This window comes from Stenella coeruleoalba (assembly GCF_951394435.1).
Source record: "Stenella coeruleoalba genome assembly, chromosome: 1".
NCBI lineage: Eukaryota > Metazoa > Chordata > Mammalia > Artiodactyla > Delphinidae > Stenella > Stenella coeruleoalba.
Window position 1 is genome coordinate 155000618 of NC_137169.1, and position 18000 is coordinate 155018617.

The following is an 18000-nucleotide window of genomic DNA, read 5'->3' on the forward strand; positions in this document are numbered from 1 at the left end:
GGCACGGTGGCAGCCGTGGACATGGCAGTGATTTGGAGAACGTTGTATTAGTCAGCTCTTGCTGCGATAATGCTTTGCAACAAATCTCCCCAAAACTCACTTACATAAAGAGGCATCTAGTTTTCTGGGACCTGTGGGCTAGCTGCAGCGGCTCTCTTGTAGACCTCTCGATGGCGGGTGTTGCTCCATGCCGTGGGTCAGTTTGAGGTCTGTCCCGCACACCTTACCGTGGAGCCCAACTGTGAGGCTGCAGGTCCCTGTCTTCTCGCAGAGTTCGGTGAAACGTAAGAGGTGAACCCAACCACACAAGCCCACGTAAGGCCTCTGCGACTCACTTAAGGCCATCGTGTCTTCCCTTGGCCTCCTGGGAACCCCCTGGCCCCAGGATGCAGCTTCCGTAGCCCAGGGCAACCGGCGGAGGGGGGGCGGGCGGGGCTGCAGGAGGGTGGAACGCCGAGGTCACAGAGGGTGTGGGTGTGGCCACCTCTGCTGTGACTGAACCAAGGGCAGGGGGGCAGGGGGTCCAGGGCAGGGCCCTCAGAGCCCGGTAGGCCCAGGGGGGCGGCGCAAGCACCTAGGCCCAGGCCGAAGAGCGCCTTCTTGGTACGCGCGGCAGGCCGGCCTCTCGCCTTGCCACTCAGGCCGCCCTCCCACTTGAAGTGTGTGTGGCACGCGTCCGCGGAGTACACCTCGCTGCACAGGTAGCCACGGGACTGGGCGTCGTAGCTTCCTGCGAGGCGGCCGGAGGTCCCGCAGGCGGGTGGGTCCCTGGGACAGACGCGCGGAGCGGCTCCTGCCCGGCCCCCCTGAGAACCGTCGCCGTTCCGTAAGGCGGGGCGCCTGCTTCAGAATGTAAAATCACGTGTCCGCTCCATCGATACGCCGTTTAGTTTACCAGGCAAGACTTTCTTGGTGAAAGAAGCAGCCTTGCCTTGCATCCTCGAGCAGGCTTCTCAGCTGGCTGTGCACCGGTACTCTCTCTCTGGGTGTGCTAGTCCGCAGGGCAGGGCATCGCCTGGGCAGGGTGGAGCGTGATCTCTGCGGCCTCGTCTTGCAGCTCCTTCCTTCCATTCTCAGTCATCCTGCCCACAGTGGCCTCCTCTCAGGCCTGCATACTTACAACGGCGCATTGCCCGTGCTGCCCCTCTGCAGGCAGTGTCCCTCTGTTTAGTTTGCAGCTGACCGATGCCGCCTCACCCTTCTCATCTCTTCTCAGGTGTCACTTGGTCAAGAAAGCGTCCCCTTACCTACTCAGCTCATCACGTCCCCCTACCGTAGCTCACGTGACACCACGCACCTCTCGCTTATGGCCGTCATCGCCTTTCCCATCCAGTTTCAGGTAGGTAAGTTTACCCCGTGGTGGTCCGTGAGGAAGAAGAGATCACGCCTCTTTGGCTTACTCTTGATTCCCAGCGACTAGCCCGGTTACTGATAACCTCTGTTAGAGGGAGAAAGGAATGCACCCGATCCCTGGTGAAGCCCTGAGCGTTTTCCTTTCTAGTGTCCCTCGTACTCCTCCCTGCCATCTGTGTCGCCCTTACTCGGCGTCTACCGTTTATGAGTTTACACCTGGGTTACGGTGACTGCTTCGGAGAATCGCATGCCTTTCTATCTCCCTCGCTGCGACCTCTCCTACACCTCCCAGGGCTCTTGGGTTATGCCCTTGCCCTCGTCCGAGCCGTCCGTGGCACCCGCTGTCAACCCCGTACGGCCACGCTCCGAAGACTGACACTCAAGGCCCTCCGTAATTTGGCTTCAGTTTCACTTTCCAGACGTGTCAAGAAAGAACGGGGTCTAAGTATCTGTGAACCTCTGCTCCGTTTCATATCTACCCACGAGGTTAATTTTTTTGTTTCTTCCAGTCCGCCTATTTTGCACCTCCTTCTCTGGGAAGACTTCACTGAGAATCCAAGCGATTTCTGGATCCCTTCTCTCCCCTGAAGCTGCAAACACTTTAACAGGACATGTGCGGAACTGCCGTAAGGTAATCTACATCTTGTCTCCCTCTCTGGTACCTAACCTCCCTGCGAATGGGGGTACGTCTCCGTGTTCTGTGCGGGTTTTCAGCCCAGGACTCTCTACGCGTAGTGGATATTTGATTTGGTAAGTGAACGAATAAGTGGATGAGTCACCGAGATGAGGGTGTTGTCTCATTCTTTCTCTCTTCCTCCACTTTCAAGTTTCTTTAGTTAGTTTCCTCACACAAAAGGTTTCTTTGTAGCTACACGGTGGCCAGGTCCACAGAACGTTGCAGATAGCTGCTGAAAACAGCCCTCCTCCACCTGAGAATGGCTTGCTCTCCCTCTCAAGCGGAGAGAGCTGGGATTCGATATTTAATGAAGTGCCTCTGTCCACTTGGCATTGAGAGGCACTAGGGGGCGTTAGTGCTCTGCACCCGGCGAAATGCCTGTTTCGTTTGTGATTTTCCTTTGTGAAAAACAACTATCCACAGAGTGTTTTGTGCCGATTTTCCATCCTTTTAGACTGACGGAAAGCATTTTACCCACGTAGAAACAGAGAACGAATAGAAAGAGCGTTGCATTACGTTCAATAAAAGCTTAGGGCGGTCTCGGTGGTACGTTAGTGAGGTTATCTGGGGACACCTTAGCCACGTACATTGTGTTGGAGAGGCACCGAGAATTCAGGAGTTCTCAAAGTTCGAGGACACAGTTGCCTTACACGTAGGCACGGTGGCAGCCGGGGACATGGCAGTGATTTGGAGAACGTTGTATTAGTCAGCTCTTGCTGCGATAATGCTTTGCAACAAATCTCCCCAAAACTCACTTACATAAAGAGGCATCTAGTTTTCTGGGACCTGTGGGCTAGCTGCAGCGGCTCTCTTGTAGACCTCTCGATGGCGGGTGTCGCTCCATGCCGTGGGTCAGTTTCAGGTCTGTCCCACACACCTTACCGTGGAGCCCAACTGTGAGGCTGCAGGTCCCTGTCTTCTCGCAGAGTTCGGTGAAACGTAAGAGGTGAACCCAACCACACAAGCCCACGTAAGGCCTCTGCGACTCACTTAAGGCCATCGTGTCTTCCCTTGGCCTCCTGGGAACCCCCTGGCCCCAGGATGCAGCTTCCGTAGCCCAGGGCAACCGGCGGAGGGGGGGTGGGCGGGGCTGCAGGAGGGTGGAACGCCGAGGTCACAGAGGGTGTGGGTGTGGCCACCTCTGCTGTGACTGAACCAAGGGCAGGGGGGCAGGGGGTCCAGGGCAGGGCCCTCAGAGCCCGGTAGGCCCAGGGGGGCGGCACAAGCACCTAGGCCCAGGCCGAAGAGCGCCTTCTTGGTACGCGCGGCAGGCCGGCCTCTCGCCTTGCCACTCAGGCCGCCCTCCCACTTGAAGTGTGTGTGGCACGCGTCCGCGGAGTACACCTCGCTGCACAGGTAGCCACGGGGCTGGGCGTCGTAGCTTCCTGCGAGGCGGCCGGAGGTCCCGCAGGCGGGTGGGTCCCTGGGACAGACGCGCGGAGCGGCTCCTGCCCGGCCCCCCTGAGAACCGTCGCCGTTCCGTAAGGCGGGGCGCCTGCTTCAGAATGTAAAATCACGTGTCCGCTCCATCGATACGCCGTTTAGTTTACCAGGCAAGACTTTCTTGGTGAAAGAAGCAGCCTTGCCTTGCATCCTCGAGCAGGCTTCTCAGCTGGCTGTGCACCGGTACTCTCTCTCTGGGTGTGCTAGTCCGCAGGGCAGGGCATCGCCTGGGCAGGGTGGAGCGTGATCTCTGCGGCCTCGTCTTGCAGCTCCTTCCTTCCATTCTCAGTCATCCTGCCCACAGTGGCCTCCTCTCAGGCCTGCATACTTACAACGGCGCATGGCCCGTGCTGCCCCTCTGCAGGCAGTGTCCCTCTGTTTAGTTTGCAGCTGACCGATGCCGCCTCACCCTTCTCATCTCTTCTCAGGTGTCACTTGGTCAAGAAAGCGTCCCCTTACCTACTCAGCTCATCACGTCCCCCTACCGTAGCTCACGTGACACCACGCACCTCTCGCTTATGGCCGTCATCGCCTTTCCCATCCAGTTTCAGGTAGGTAAGTTTACCCCGTGGTGGTCCGTGAGGAAGAAGAGATCACGCCTGTTTGGCTTACTCTTGATTCCCAGCGACTAGCCCGGTTACTGATAACCTCTGTTAGAGGGAGAAAGGAATGCACCCGATCCCTGGTGAAGCCCTGAGCGTTTTCCTTTCTAGTGTCCCTCGTACTCCTCCCTGCCATCTGTGTCGCCCTTACTCGGCGTCTACCGTTTATGAGTTTACACCTGGGTTACGGTGACTGCTTCGGAGAATCGCATGCCTTTCTATCTCCCTCGCTGCGACCTCTCCTACACCTCCCAGGGCTCTTGGGTTATGCCCTTGCCCTCGTCCGAGCCGTCCGTGGCACCCGCTGTCAACCCCGTACGGCCAAGCTCCGAAGACTGACACTCAAGGCCCTCCGTAATTTGGCTTCAGTTTCACTTTCCAGACGTGTCAAGAAAGAACGGGGTCTAAGTATCTGTGCACCTCTGCTCCGTTTCATATCTACCCACGAGGTTAATTTTTTTGTTTCTTCCAGTCCGCCTATTTTGCACCTCCTTCTCTGGGAAGACTTCACTGAGAATCCAAGCGATTTCTGGATCCCTTCTCTCCCCTGGAGCTGCAAACACTTTAACAGGACATGTGCGGAACTGCCGTAAGGTAATCTACATCTTGTCTCCCTCTCTGGTACCTAACCTCCCTGCGAATGGGGGTACGTCTCCGTGTTCTGTGCGGGTTTTCAGCCCAGGACTCTCTACGCGTAGTGGATATTTGATTTGGTAAGTGAACGAATAAGTGGATGAGTCACCGAGATGAGGGTGTTGTCTCATTCTTTCTCTCTTCCTCCACTTTCAAGTTTCTTTAGTTAGTTTCCTCACACAAAAGGTTTCTTTGTAGCTACACGGTGGCCAGGTCCACAGAACGTTGCAGATAGCTGCTGAAAACAGCCCTCCTCCACCTGAGAATGGCTTGCTCTCCCTCTCAAGCGGAGAGAGCTGGGATTCGATATTTAATGAAGTGCCTCTGTCCACTTGGCATTGAGAGGCACTAGGGGGCGTTAGTGCTCTGCACCCGGCGAAATGCCTGTTTCGTTTGTGATTTTCCTTTGTGAAAAACAACTATCCACAGAGTGTTTTGTGCCGATTTTCCATCCTTTTAGACTGACGGAAAGCATTTTACCCACGTAGAAACAGAGAACGAATAGAAAGAGCGTTGCATTACGTTCAATAAAAGCTTAGGGCGGTCTCGGTGGTACGTTAGTGAGGTTATCTGGGGACACCTTAGCCACGTACATTGTGTTGGAGAGGCACCGAGAATTCAGGAGTTCTCAAAGTTCGAGGACACAGTTGCCTTACACGTAGGCACGGTGGCAGCCGGGGACATGGCAGTGATTTGGAGAACGTTGTATTAGTCAGCTCTTGCTGCGATAATGCTTTGCAACAAATCTCCCCAAAACTCACTTACATAAAGAGGCATCTAGTTTTCTGGGACCTGTGGGCTAGCTGCAGCGGCTCTCTTGTAGACCTCTCGATGGCGGGTGTCGCTCCATGCCGTGGGTCAGTTTCAGGTCTGTCCCACACACCTTACCGTGGAGCCCAACTGTGAGGCTGCAGGTCCCTGTCTTCTCGCAGAGTTCGGTGAAACGTAAGAGGTGAACCCAACCACACAAGCCCACGTAAGGCCTCTGCGACTCACTTAAGGCCATCGTGTCTTCCCTTGGCCTCCTGGGAACCCCCTGGCCCCAGGATGCAGCTTCCGTAGCCCAGGGCAACCGGCGGAGGGGGGGTGGGCGGGGCTGCAGGAGGGTGGAACGCCGAGGTCACAGAGGGTGTGGGTGTGGCCACCTCTGCTGTGACTGAACCAAGGGCAGGGGGGCAGGGGGTCCAGGGCAGGGCCCTCAGAGCCCGGTAGGCCCAGGGGGGCGGCACAAGCACCTAGGCCCAGGCCGAAGAGCGCCTTCTTGGTACGCGCGGCAGGCCGGCCTCTCGCCTTGCCACTCAGGCCGCCCTCCCACTTGAAGTGTGTGTGGCACGCGTCCGCGGAGTACACCTCGCTGCACAGGTAGCCACGGGGCTGGGCGTCGTAGCTTCCTGCGAGGCGGCCGGAGGTCCCGCAGGCGGGTGGGTCCCTGGGACAGACGCGCGGAGCGGCTCCTGCCCGGCCCCCCTGAGAACCGTCGCCGTTCCGTAAGGCGGGGCGCCTGCTTCAGAATGTAAAATCACGTGTCCGCTCCATCGATACGCCGTTTAGTTTACCAGGCAAGACTTTCTTGGTGAAAGAAGCAGCCTTGCCTTGCATCCTCGAGCAGGCTTCTCAGCTGGCTGTGCACCGGTACTCTCTCTCTGGGTGTGCTAGTCCGCAGGGCAGGGCATCGCCTGGGCAGGGTGGAGCGTGATCTCTGCGGCCTCGTCTTGCAGCTCCTTCCTTCCATTCTCAGTCATCCTGCCCACAGTGGCCTCCTCTCAGGCCTGCATACTTACAACGGCGCATGGCCCGTGCTGCCCCTCTGCAGGCAGTGTCCCTCTGTTTAGTTTGCAGCTGACCGATGCCGCCTCACCCTTCTCATCTCTTCTCAGGTGTCACTTGGTCAAGAAAGCGTCCCCTTACCTACTCAGCTCATCACGTCCCCCTACCGTAGCTCACGTGACACCACGCACCTCTCGCTTATGGCCGTCATCGCCTTTCCCATCCAGTTTCAGGTAGGTAAGTTTACCCCGTGGTGGTCCGTGAGGAAGAAGAGATCACGCCTGTTTGGCTTACTCTTGATTCCCAGCGACTAGCCCGGTTACTGATAACCTCTGTTAGAGGGAGAAAGGAATGCACCCGATCCCTGGTGAAGCCCTGAGCGTTTTCCTTTCTAGTGTCCCTCGTACTCCTCCCTGCCATCTGTGTCGCCCTTACTCGGCGTCTACCGTTTATGAGTTTACACCTGGGTTACGGTGACTGCTTCGGAGAATCGCATGCCTTTCTATCTCCCTCGCTGCGACCTCTCCTACACCTCCCAGGGCTCTTGGGTTATGCCCTTGCCCTCGTCCGAGCCGTCCGTGGCACCCGCTGTCAACCCCGTACGGCCAAGCTCCGAAGACTGACACTCAAGGCCCTCCGTAATTTGGCTTCAGTTTCACTTTCCAGACGTGTCAAGAAAGAACGGGGTCTAAGTATCTGTGCACCTCTGCTCCGTTTCATATCTACCCACGAGGTTAATTTTTTTGTTTCTTCCAGTCCGCCTATTTTGCACCTCCTTCTCTGGGAAGACTTCACTGAGAATCCAAGCGATTTCTGGATCCCTTCTCTCCCCTGGAGCTGCAAACACTTTAACAGGACATGTGCGGAACTGCCGTAAGGTAATCTACATCTTGTCTCCCTCTCTGGTACCTAACCTCCCTGCGAATGGGGTTACGTCTCCGTGTTCTGTGCGGGTTTTCAGCCCAGGACTCTCTACGCGTAGTGGATATTTGATTTGGTAAGTGAACGAATAAGTGGATGAGTCACCGAGATGAGGGTGTTGTCTCATTCTTTCTCTCTTCCTCCACTTTCAAGTTTCTTTAGTTAGTTTCCTCACACAAAAGGTTTCTTTGTAGCTACACAGTGGCCAGGTCCACAGAACGTTGCAGATAGCTGCTGAAAACAGCCCTCCTCCACCTGAGAATGGCTTGCTCTCCCTCTCAAGCGGAGAGAGCTGGGATTCGATATTTAATGAAGTGCCTCTGTCCACTTGGCATTGAGAGGCACTAGGGGGCGTTAGTGCTCTGCACCCGGCGAAATGCCTGTTTCGTTTGTGATTTTCCTTTGTGAAAAACAACTATCCACAGAGTGTTTTGTGCCGATTTTCCATCCTTTTAGACTGACGGAAAGCATTTTACCCACGTAGAAACAGAGAACGAATAGAAAGAGCGTTGCATTACGTTCAATAAAAGCTTAGGGCGGTCTCGGTGGTACGTTAGTGAGGTTATCTGGGGACACCTTAGCCACGTACATTGTGTTGGAGAGGCACCGAGAATTCAGGAGTTCTCAAAGTTCGAGGACACAGTTGCCTTACACGTAGGCACGGTGGCAGCCGGGGACATGGCAGTGATTTGGAGAACGTTGTATTAGTCAGCTCTTGCTGCGATAATGCTTTGCAACAAATCTCCCCAAAACTCACTTACATAAAGAGGCATCTGGTTTTCTGGGACCTGTGGGCTAGCTGCAGCGGCTCTCTTGTACACCTCTCGATGGCGGGTGTCGCTCCATGCCGTGGGTCAGTTTGAGGTCTGTCCCGCACACCTTACCGTGGAGCCCAACTGTGAGGCTGCAGGTCCCTGTCTTCTCGCAGAGTTCGGTGGAACGTAAGAGGTGAACCCAACCACAAAAGCCCACGTAAGGCCTCTGCGACTCACTTAAGGCCATCGTGTCTTCCCTTGGCCCCCTGGGAACCCCCTGGCCCCAGGATGCAACTTCCGTAGCCCAGGGCAACCGGCGGAGGGGGGGCGGGCGGGGCTGCAGGAGGGTGGAACGCCGAGGTCACAGAGGGTGTGGATGTGGCCACCTCTGCTGTGACTGAACCAAGGGCAGGGGGGCAGGGGGTCCAGGGCAGGGCCCTCAGAGCCCGGTAGGCCCAGGGGGGCGGCGCAAGCACCTAGGCCCAGGCCGAAGAGCGCCTTCTTGGTACGCGCGGCAGGCCGGCCTCTCGCCTTGCCACTCAGGCCGCCCTCCCACTTGAAGTGTGTGTGGCACGCGTCCGCGGAGTACACCTCGCTGCACAGGTAGCCACGGGGCTGGGCGTCGTAGCTTCCTGCGAGGCGGCCGGAGGTCTCGCAGGCGGGTGGGTCCCTGGGACAGACGCGTGGAACGGCTCCTGCCCGGCCCCCCTGAGAACCGTCGCCGTTCCGTAAGGCGGGGCGCCTGCTTCAGAATGTAAAATCACGTGTCCGCTCCATCGATACGCCGTTTAGTTTACCAGGCAAGACTTTCTTGGTGAAAGAAGCAGCCTTGCCTTGCATCCTCGAGCAGGCTTCTCAGCTGGCTGTGCACCGGTACTCTCTCTCTGGGTGTGCTAGTCCGCAGGGCAGGGCATCGCCTGGGCAGGGTGGAGCGTGATCTCTGCGGCCTCGTCTTGCAGCTCCTTCCTTCCATTCTCAGTCATCCTGCCCACAGTGGCCTCCTCTCAGGCCTGCATACTTACAACGGCGCATGGCCCGTGCTGCCCCTCTGCAGGCAGTGTCCCTCTGTTTAGTTTGCAGCTGACCGATGCCGCCTCACCCTTCTCATCTCTTCTCAGGTGTCACTTGGTCAAGAAAGCGTCCCCTTACCTACTCAGCTCATCACGTCCCCCTACCGTAGCTCACGTGACACCACGCACCTCTCGCTTATGGCCGTCATCGCCTTTCCCATCCAGTTTCAGGTAGGTAAGTTTACCCCGTGGTGGTCCGTGAGGAAGAAGAGATCACGCCTCTTTGGCTTACTCTTGATTCCCAGCGACTAGCCCGGTTACTGATAACCTCTGTTAGAGGGAGAAAGGAATGCACCCGATCCCTGGTGAAGCCCTGAGCGTTTTCCTTTCTAGTGTCCCTCGAACTCCTCCCTGCCATCTGTGTCGCCCTTACTCGGCGTCTACCGTTTATGAGTTTACACCTGGGTTACGGTGACTGCTTCGGAGAATCGCATGCCTTTCTATCTCCCTCGCTGCGACCTCTCCTACACCTCCCAGGGCTCTTGGGTTATGCCCTTGCCCTCGTCCGAGCCGTCCGTGGCACCCGCTGTCAACCCCGTTCGGCCAAGCTCCGAAGACTGACACTCAAGGCCCTCCGTAATTTGGCTTCAGTTTCACTTTCCAGACGTGTCAAGAAAGAACGGGGTCTAAGTATCTGTGAACCTCTGCTCCGTTTCATATCTACCCACGAGGTTAATTTTTTTGTTTCTTCCAGTCCGCCTATTTTGCACCTCCTTCTCTGGGAAGACTTCACTGAGAATCCAAGCGATTTCTGGATCCCTTCTCTCCCCTGAAGCTGCAAACACTTTAACAGGACATGTGCGGAACTGCCGTAAGGTAATCTACATCTTGTCTCCCTCTCTGGTACCTAACCTCCCTGCGAATGGGGGTACGTCTCCGTGTTCTGTGCGGGTTTTCAGCCCAGGACTCTCTACGCGTAGTGGATATTTGATTTGGTAAGTGAACGAATAAGTGGATGAGTCACCGAGATGAGGGTGTTGTCTCATTCTTTCTCTCTTCCTCCACTTTCAAGTTTCTTTAGTTAGTTTCCTCAGACAAAAGGTTTCTTTGTAGCTACACAGTGGCCAGGTCCACAGAACGTTGCAGATAGCTGCTGAAAACAGCCCTCCTCCACCTGAGAATGGCTTGCTCTCCCTCTCAAGCGGAGAGAGCTGGGATTCGATATTTAATGAAGTGCCTCTGTCCACTTGGCATTGAGAGGCACTAGGGGGCGTTAGTGCTCTGCACCCTGCGAAATGCCTGTTTCGTTTGTGATTTTCCTTTGTGAAAAACAACTATCCACAGAGTGTTTTGTGCCGATTTTCCATCCTTTTCAACTGACGGAAAGCATTTTACCCACGTAGAAACAGAGAACGAATAGAAAGAGCGTTGCATTACGTTCAATAAAAGCTTAGGGCGGTCTCGGTGGTACGTTAGTGAGGTTATCTGGGGACACCTTAGCCACGTACATTGTGTTGGAGAGGCACCGAGAATTCAGGAGTTCTCAAAGTTCGAGGACACAGTTGCCTTACACGTAGGCACGGTGGCAGCCGTGGACATGGCAGTGATTTGGAGAACGTTGTATTAGTCAGCTCTTGCTGCGATAATGCTTTGCAACAAATCTCCCCAAAACTCACTTACATAAAGAGGCATCTAGTTTTCTGGGACCTGTGGGCTAGCTGCAGCGGCTCTCTTGTAGACCTCTCGATGGCGGGTGTCGCTCCATGCCGTGGGTCAGTTTGAGGTCTGTCCCGCACACCTTACCGTGGAGCCCAACTGTGAGGCTGCAGGTCCCTGTCTTCTCGCAGAGTTCGGTGAAACGTAAGAGGTGAACCCAACCACACAAGCCCACGTAAGGCCTCTGCGACTCACTTAAGGCCATCGTGTCTTCCCTTGGCCTCCTGGGAACCCCCTGGCCCCAGGATGCAGCTTCCGTAGCCCAGGGCAACCGGCGGAGGGGGGGCGGGCGGGGCTGCAGGAGGGTGGAACGCCGAGGTCACAGAGGGTGTGGGTGTGGTCACCTCTGCTGTGACTGAACCAAGGGCAGGGGGGCAGGGGGTCCAGGGCAGGGCCCTCAGAGCCCGGTAGGCCCAGGGGGGCGGCGCAAGCACCTAGGCCCAGGCCGAAGAGCGCCTTCTTGGTACGCGCGGCAGGCCGGCCTCTCGCCTTGCCACTCAGGCCGCCCTCCCACTTGAAGTGTGTGTGGCACGCGTCCGCGGAGTACACCTCGCTGCACAGGTAGCCACGGGGCTGGGCGTCGTAGCTTCCTGCGAGGCGGCCGGAGGTCCCGCAGGCGGGTGGGTCCCTGGGACAGACGCGCGGAGCGGCTCCTGCCCGGCCCCCCTGAGAACCGTCGCCGTTCCGTAAGGCGGGGCGCCTGCTTCAGAATGTACAATCACGTGTCCGCTCCATCGATACGCCGTTTAGTTTACCAGGCAAGACTTTCTTGGTGAAAGAAGCAGCCTTGCCTTGCATCCTCGAGCAGGCTTCTCAGCTGGCTGTGCACCAGTACTCTCTCTCTGGGTGTGCTAGTCCGCAGGGCAGGGCATCGCCTGGGCAGGGTGGAGCGTGATCTCTGCGGCCTCGTCTTGCAGCTCCTTCCTTCCATTCTCAGTCATCCTGCCCACAGTGGCCTCCTCTCAGGCCTGCATACTTACAACGGCGCATGGCCCGTGCTGCCCCTCTGCAGGCAGTGTCCCTCTGTTTAGTTTGCAGCTGACCGATGCCGCCTCACCCTTCTCATCTCTTCTCAGGTGTCACTTGGTCAAGAAAGCGTCCCCTTACCTACTCAGCTCATCACGTCCCCCTACCGTAGCTCACGTGACACCACGCACCTCTCGCTTATGGCCGTCATCGCCTTTCCCATCCAGTTTCAGGTAGGTAAGTTTACCCCGTGGTGGTCCGTGAGGAAGAAGAGATCACGCCTGTTTGGCTTACTCTTGATTCCCAGCGACTAGCCCGGTTACTGATAACCTCTGTTAGAGGGAGAAAGGAATGCACCCGATCCCTGGTGAAGCCCTGAGCGTTTTCCTTTCTAGTGTCCCTCGTACTCCTCCCTGCCATCTGTGTCGCCCTTACTCGGCGTCTACCGTTTATGAGTTTACACCTGGGTTACGGTGACTGCTTCGGAGAATGGCATGCCTTTCTATCTCCCTCGCTGCGACCTCTCCTACACCTCCCAGGGCTCTTGGGTTATGCCCTTGCCCTCGTCCGAGCCGTCCGTGGCACCCGCTGTCAACCCCGTACGGCCAAGCTCCGAAGACTGACACTCAAGGCCCTCCGTAATTTGGCTTCAGTTTCACTTTCCAGACGTGTCAAGAAAGAACGGGGTCTAAGTATCTGTGCACCTCTGCTCCGTTTCATATCTACCCACGAGGTTAATTTTTTTGTTTCTTCCAGTCCGCCTATTTTGCACCTCCTCCTCTGGGAAGATTTCACTGAGAATCCAAGCGATTTCTGGATCCCTTCTCTCCCCTGGAGCTGCAAACACTTTAACAGGACATGTGCGGAACTGCCGTAAGGTAATCTACATCTTGTCTCCCTCTCTGGTACCTAACCTCCCTGCGAATGGGGGTACGTCTCCGTGTTCTGTGCGGGTTTTCAGCCCAGGACTCTCTACGCGTAGTGGATATTTGATTTGGTAAGTGAACGAATAAGTGGATGAGTCACCGAGATGAGGGTGTTGTCTCATTCTTTCTCTCTTCCTCCACTTTCAAGTTTCTTTAGTTAGTTTCCTCAGACAAAAGGTTTCTTTGTAGCTACACAGTGGCCAGGTCCACAGAACGTTGCAGATAGCTGCTGAAAACAGCCCTCCTCCACCTGAGAATGGCTTGCTCTCCCTCTCAAGCGGAGAGAGCTGGGATTCGATATTTAATGAAGTGCCTCTGTCCACTTGGCATTGAGAGGCACTAGGGGGCGTTAGTGCTCTGCACCCGGCGAAATGCCTGTTTCGTTTGTGATTTTCCTTTGTGAAAAACAACTATCCACGGAGTGTTTTGTGCCGATTTTCCATCCTTTTAGACTGACGGAAAGCATTTTACCCACGTAGAAACAGAGAACGAATAGAAAGAGCGTTGCATTACGTTCAATAAAAGCTTAGGGCGGTCTCGGTGGTACGTTAGTGAGGTTATCTGGGGACACCTTAGCCACGTACATTGTGTTGGAGAGGCACCGAGAATTCAGGAGTTCTCAGAGTTCGAGGACACAGTGGCCTTACACGTAGGCACGGTGGCAGCCGTGGACATGGCAGTGATTTGGAGAACGTTGTATTAGTCAGCTCTTGCTGCGATAATGCTTTGCAACAAATCTCCCCAAAACTCACTTACATAAAGAGGCATCTAGTTTTCTGGGACCTGTGGGCTAGCTGCAGCGGCTCTCTTGTAGACCTCTCGATGGCGGGTGTCGCTCCATGCCGTGGGTCAGTTTGAGGTCTGTCCCGCACACCTTACCGTGGAGCCCAACTGTGAGGCTGCAGGTCCCTGTCTTCTCGCAGAGTTCGGTGAAACGTAAGAGGTGAACCCAACCACACAAGCCCACGTAAGGCCTCTGCGACTCACTTAAGGCCATCGTGTCTTCCCTTGGCCTCCTGGGAACCCCCTGGCCCCAGGATGCAGCTTCCGTAGCCCAGGGCAACCGGCGGAGGGGGGGCGGGCGGGGCTGCAGGAGGGTGGAACGCCGAGGTCACAGAGGGTGTGGGTGTGGCCACCTCTGCTGTGACTGAACCAAGGGCAGGGGGGCAGGGGGTCCAGGGCAGGGCCCTCAGAGCCCGGTAGGCCCAGGGGGGCGGCGCAAGCACCTAGGCCCAGGCCGAAGAGCGCCTTCTTGGTACGCGCGGCAGGCCGGCCTCTCGCCTTGCCACTCAGGCCGCCCTCCCACTTGAAGTGTGTGTGGCACGCGTCCGCGGAGTACACCTCGCTGCACAGGTAGCCACGGGGCTGGGTGTCGTAGCTTCCTGCGAGGCGGCCGGAGGTCCCGCAGGCGGGTGGGTCCCTGGGACAGACGCGCGGAGCGGCTCCTGCCCGGCCCCCCTGAGAACCGTCGCCGTTCCGTAAGGCGGGGCGCCTGCTTCAGAATGTAAAATCACGTGTCCGCTCCATCGATACGCCGTTTAGTTTACCAGGCAAGACTTTCTTGGTGAAAGAAGCAGCCTTGCCTTGCATCCTCGAGCAGGCTTCTCAGCTGGCTGTGCACCGGTACTCTCTCTCTGGGTGTGCTAGTCCGCAGGGCAGGGCATCGCCTGGGCAGGGTGGAGCGTGATCTCTGCGGCCTCGTCTTGCAGCTCCTTCCTTCCATTCTCAGTCATCCTGCCCACAGTGGCCTCCTCTCAGGCCTGCATACTTACAACGGCGCATGGCCCGTGCTGCCCCTCTGCAGGCAGTGTCCCTCTGTTTAGTTTGCAGCTGACCGATGCCGCCTCACCCTTCTCATCTCTTCTCAGGTGTCACTTGGTCAAGAAAGCGTCCCCTTACCTACTCAGCTCATCACGTCCCCCTACCGTAGCTCACGTGACACCACGCACCTCTCGCTTATGGCCGTCATCGCCTTTCCCATCCAGTTTCAGGTAGGTAAGTTTACCCCGTGGTGGTCCGTGAGGAAGAAGAGATCACGCCTCTTTGGCTTACTCTTGATTCCCAGCGACTAGCCCGGTTACTGATAACCTCTGTTAGAGGGAGAAAGGAATGCACCCGATCCCTGGTGAAGCCCTGAGCGTTTTCCTTTCTAGTGTCCCTCGTACTCCTCCCTGCCATCTGTGTCGCCCTTACTCGGCGTCTACCGTTTATGAGTTTACACCTGGGTTACGGTGACTGCTTCGGAGAATCGCATGCCTTTCTATCTCCCTCGCTGCGACCTCTCCTACACCTCCCAGGGCTCTTGGGTTATGCCCTTCCTCTCGTCCGAGCCGTCCGTGGCACCCGCTGTCAACCCCGTACGGCCAAGCTCCGAAGACTGACACTCAAGGCCCTCCGTAATTTGGCTTCAGTTTCACTTTCCAGACGTGTCAAGAAAGAACGGGGTCTAAGTATCTGTGAACCTCTGCTCCGTTTCATATCTACCCACGAGGTTAATTTTTTTGTTTCTTCCAGTCCGCCTATTTTGCACCTCCTTCTCTGGGAAGACTTCACTGAGAATCCAAGCGATTTCTGGATCCCTTCTCTCCCCTGGAGCTGCAAACACTTTAACAGGACATGTGCGGAACTGCCGTAAGGTAATCTACATCTTGTCTCCCTCTCTGGTACCTAACCTCCCTGCGAATGGGGGTACGTCTCCGTGTTCTGTGCGGGTTTTCAGCCCAGGACTCTCTACGCGTAGTGGATATTTGATTTGGTAAGTGAACGAATAAGTGGATGAGTCACCGAGATGAGGGTGTTGTCTCATTCTTTCTCTCTTCCTCCACTTTCAAGTTTCTTTAGTTAGGTTCCTCAGACAAAAGGTTTCCTTGTAGCTACACAGTGGCCAGGTCCACAGAACGTTGCAGATAGCTGCTGAAAACAGCCCTCCTCCACCTGAGAATGGCTTGCTCTCCCTCTCAAGCGGAGAGAGCTGGGATTCGATATTTAATGAAGTGCCTCTGTCCACTTGGCATTGAGAGGCACTAGGGGGCGTTAGTGCTCTGCACCCGGCGAAATGCCTGTTTCGTTTGTGATTTTCCTTTGTGAAAAACAACTATCCACAGAGTGTTTTGTGCCGATTTTCCATCCTTTTAGACTGACGGAAAGCATTTTACCCACGTAGAAACAGAGAACGAATAGAAAGAGCGTTGCATTACATTCAATAAAAGCTTAGGGCGGTCTCGGTGGTACGTTAGTGAGGTTATCTGGGGACACCTTAGCCACGTACATTGTGTTGGAGAGGCACCGAGAATTCAGGAGTTCTCAAAGTTCGAGGACACAGTTGCCTTACATGTAGGCACGGTGGCAGCCGTGGACATGGCAGTGATTTGGAGAACGTTGTATTAGTCAGCTCTTGCTGCGATAATGCTTTGCAACAAATCTCCCCAAAACTCACTTACATAAAGAGGCATCTAGTTTTCTGGGACCTGTGGGCTAGCTGCAGCGGCTCTCTTGTAGACCTCTCGATGGCGGGTGTCGCTCCATGCCGTGGGTCAGTTTGAGGTCTGTCCCGCACACCTTACCGTGGAGCCCAACTGTGAGGCTGCAGGTCCCTGTCTTCTCGCAGAGTTCGGTGAAACGTAAGAGGTGAACCCAACCACACAAGCCCACGTAAGGCCTCTGCGACTCACTTAAGGCCATCGTGTCTTCCCTTGGCCTCCTGGGAACCCCCTGGCCCCAGGAGGCAGCTTCCGTAGCCCAGGGCAACCGGTGGAGGGGGGGTGGGCAGGGCTGCAGGAGGGTGGAACGCCGAGGTCACAGAGGGTGTGGGTGTGGCCACCTCTGCTGTGACTGAACCAAGGGCAGGGGGGCAGGGGGTCCAGGGCAGGGCCCTCAGAGCCCGGTAGGCCCAGGGGGGCGGCGCAAGCACCTAGGCCCAGGCCAAAGAGCGCCTTCTTGGTACGCGCGGCAGGCCGGCCTCTCGCCTTGCCACTCAGGCCGCCCTCCCACTTGAAGTGTGTGTGGCACGCGTCCGCGGAGTACACCTCGCTGCACAGGTAGCCACGGGGCTGGGCGTCGTAGCTTCCTGCGAGGCGGCCGGAGGTCCCGCAGGCGGGTGGGTCCCTGGGACAGACGCGCGGAGCGGCTCCTGCCCGGCCCCCCTGAGAACCGTCGCCGTTCCGTAAGGCGGGGCGCCTGCTTCAGAATGTAAAATCACGTGTCCGCTCCATCGATACGCCGTTTAGTTTACCAGGCAAGACTTTCTTGGTGAAAGAAGCAGCCTTGCCTTGCATCCTCGAGCAGGCTTCTCAGCTGGCTGTGCACCGGTACTCTCTCTCTGGGTGTGCTAGTCCGCAGGGCAGGGCATCGCCTGGGCAGGGTGGAGCGTGATCTCTGCGGCCTCGTCTTGCAGCTCCTTCCTTCCATTCTCAGTCATCCTGCCCACAGTGGCCTCCTCTCAGGCCTGCATACTTACAACGGCGCATGGCCCGTGCTGCCCCTCTGCAGGCAGTGTCCCTCTGTTTAGTTTGCAGCTGACTGATGCCGCCTCACCCTTCTCATCTCTTCTCAGGTGTCACTTGGTCAAGAAAGCGTCCCCTTACCTACTCAGCTCATCACGTCCCCCTACCGTAGCTCACGTGACACCACGCACCTCTCGCTTATGGCCGTCATCGCCTTTCCCATCCAGTTTCAGGTAGGTAAGTTTACCCCGTGGTGGTCCGTGAGGAAGAAGAGATCACGCCTCTTTGGCTTACTCTTGATTCCCAGCGACTAGCCCGGTTACTGATAACCTCTGTTAGAGAGAGAAAGGAATGCACCCGATCCCTGGTGAAGCCCTGAGCGTTTTCCTTTCTAGTGTCCCTCGTACTCCTCCCTGCCATCTGTGTCGCCCTTACTCGGCGTCTACCGTTTATGAGTTTACACCTGGGTTACGGTGACTGCTTCGGAGAATCGCATGCCTTTCTATCTCCCTCGCTGCGACCTCTCCTACACCTCCCAGGGCTCTTGGGTTATGCCCTTGCCCTCGTCCGAGCCGTCCGTGGCACCCGCTGTCAACCCCGTACGGCCAAGCTCCGAAGACTGACACTCAAGGCCCTCCATAATTTGGCTTCAGTTTCACTTTCCAGACGTGTCAAGAAAGAACGGGGTCTAAGTATCTGTGAACCTCTGCTCCGTTTCATATCTACCCACGAGGTTAATTTTTTTGTTTCTTCCAGTCCGCCTATTTTGCACCTCCTTCTCTGGGAAGAC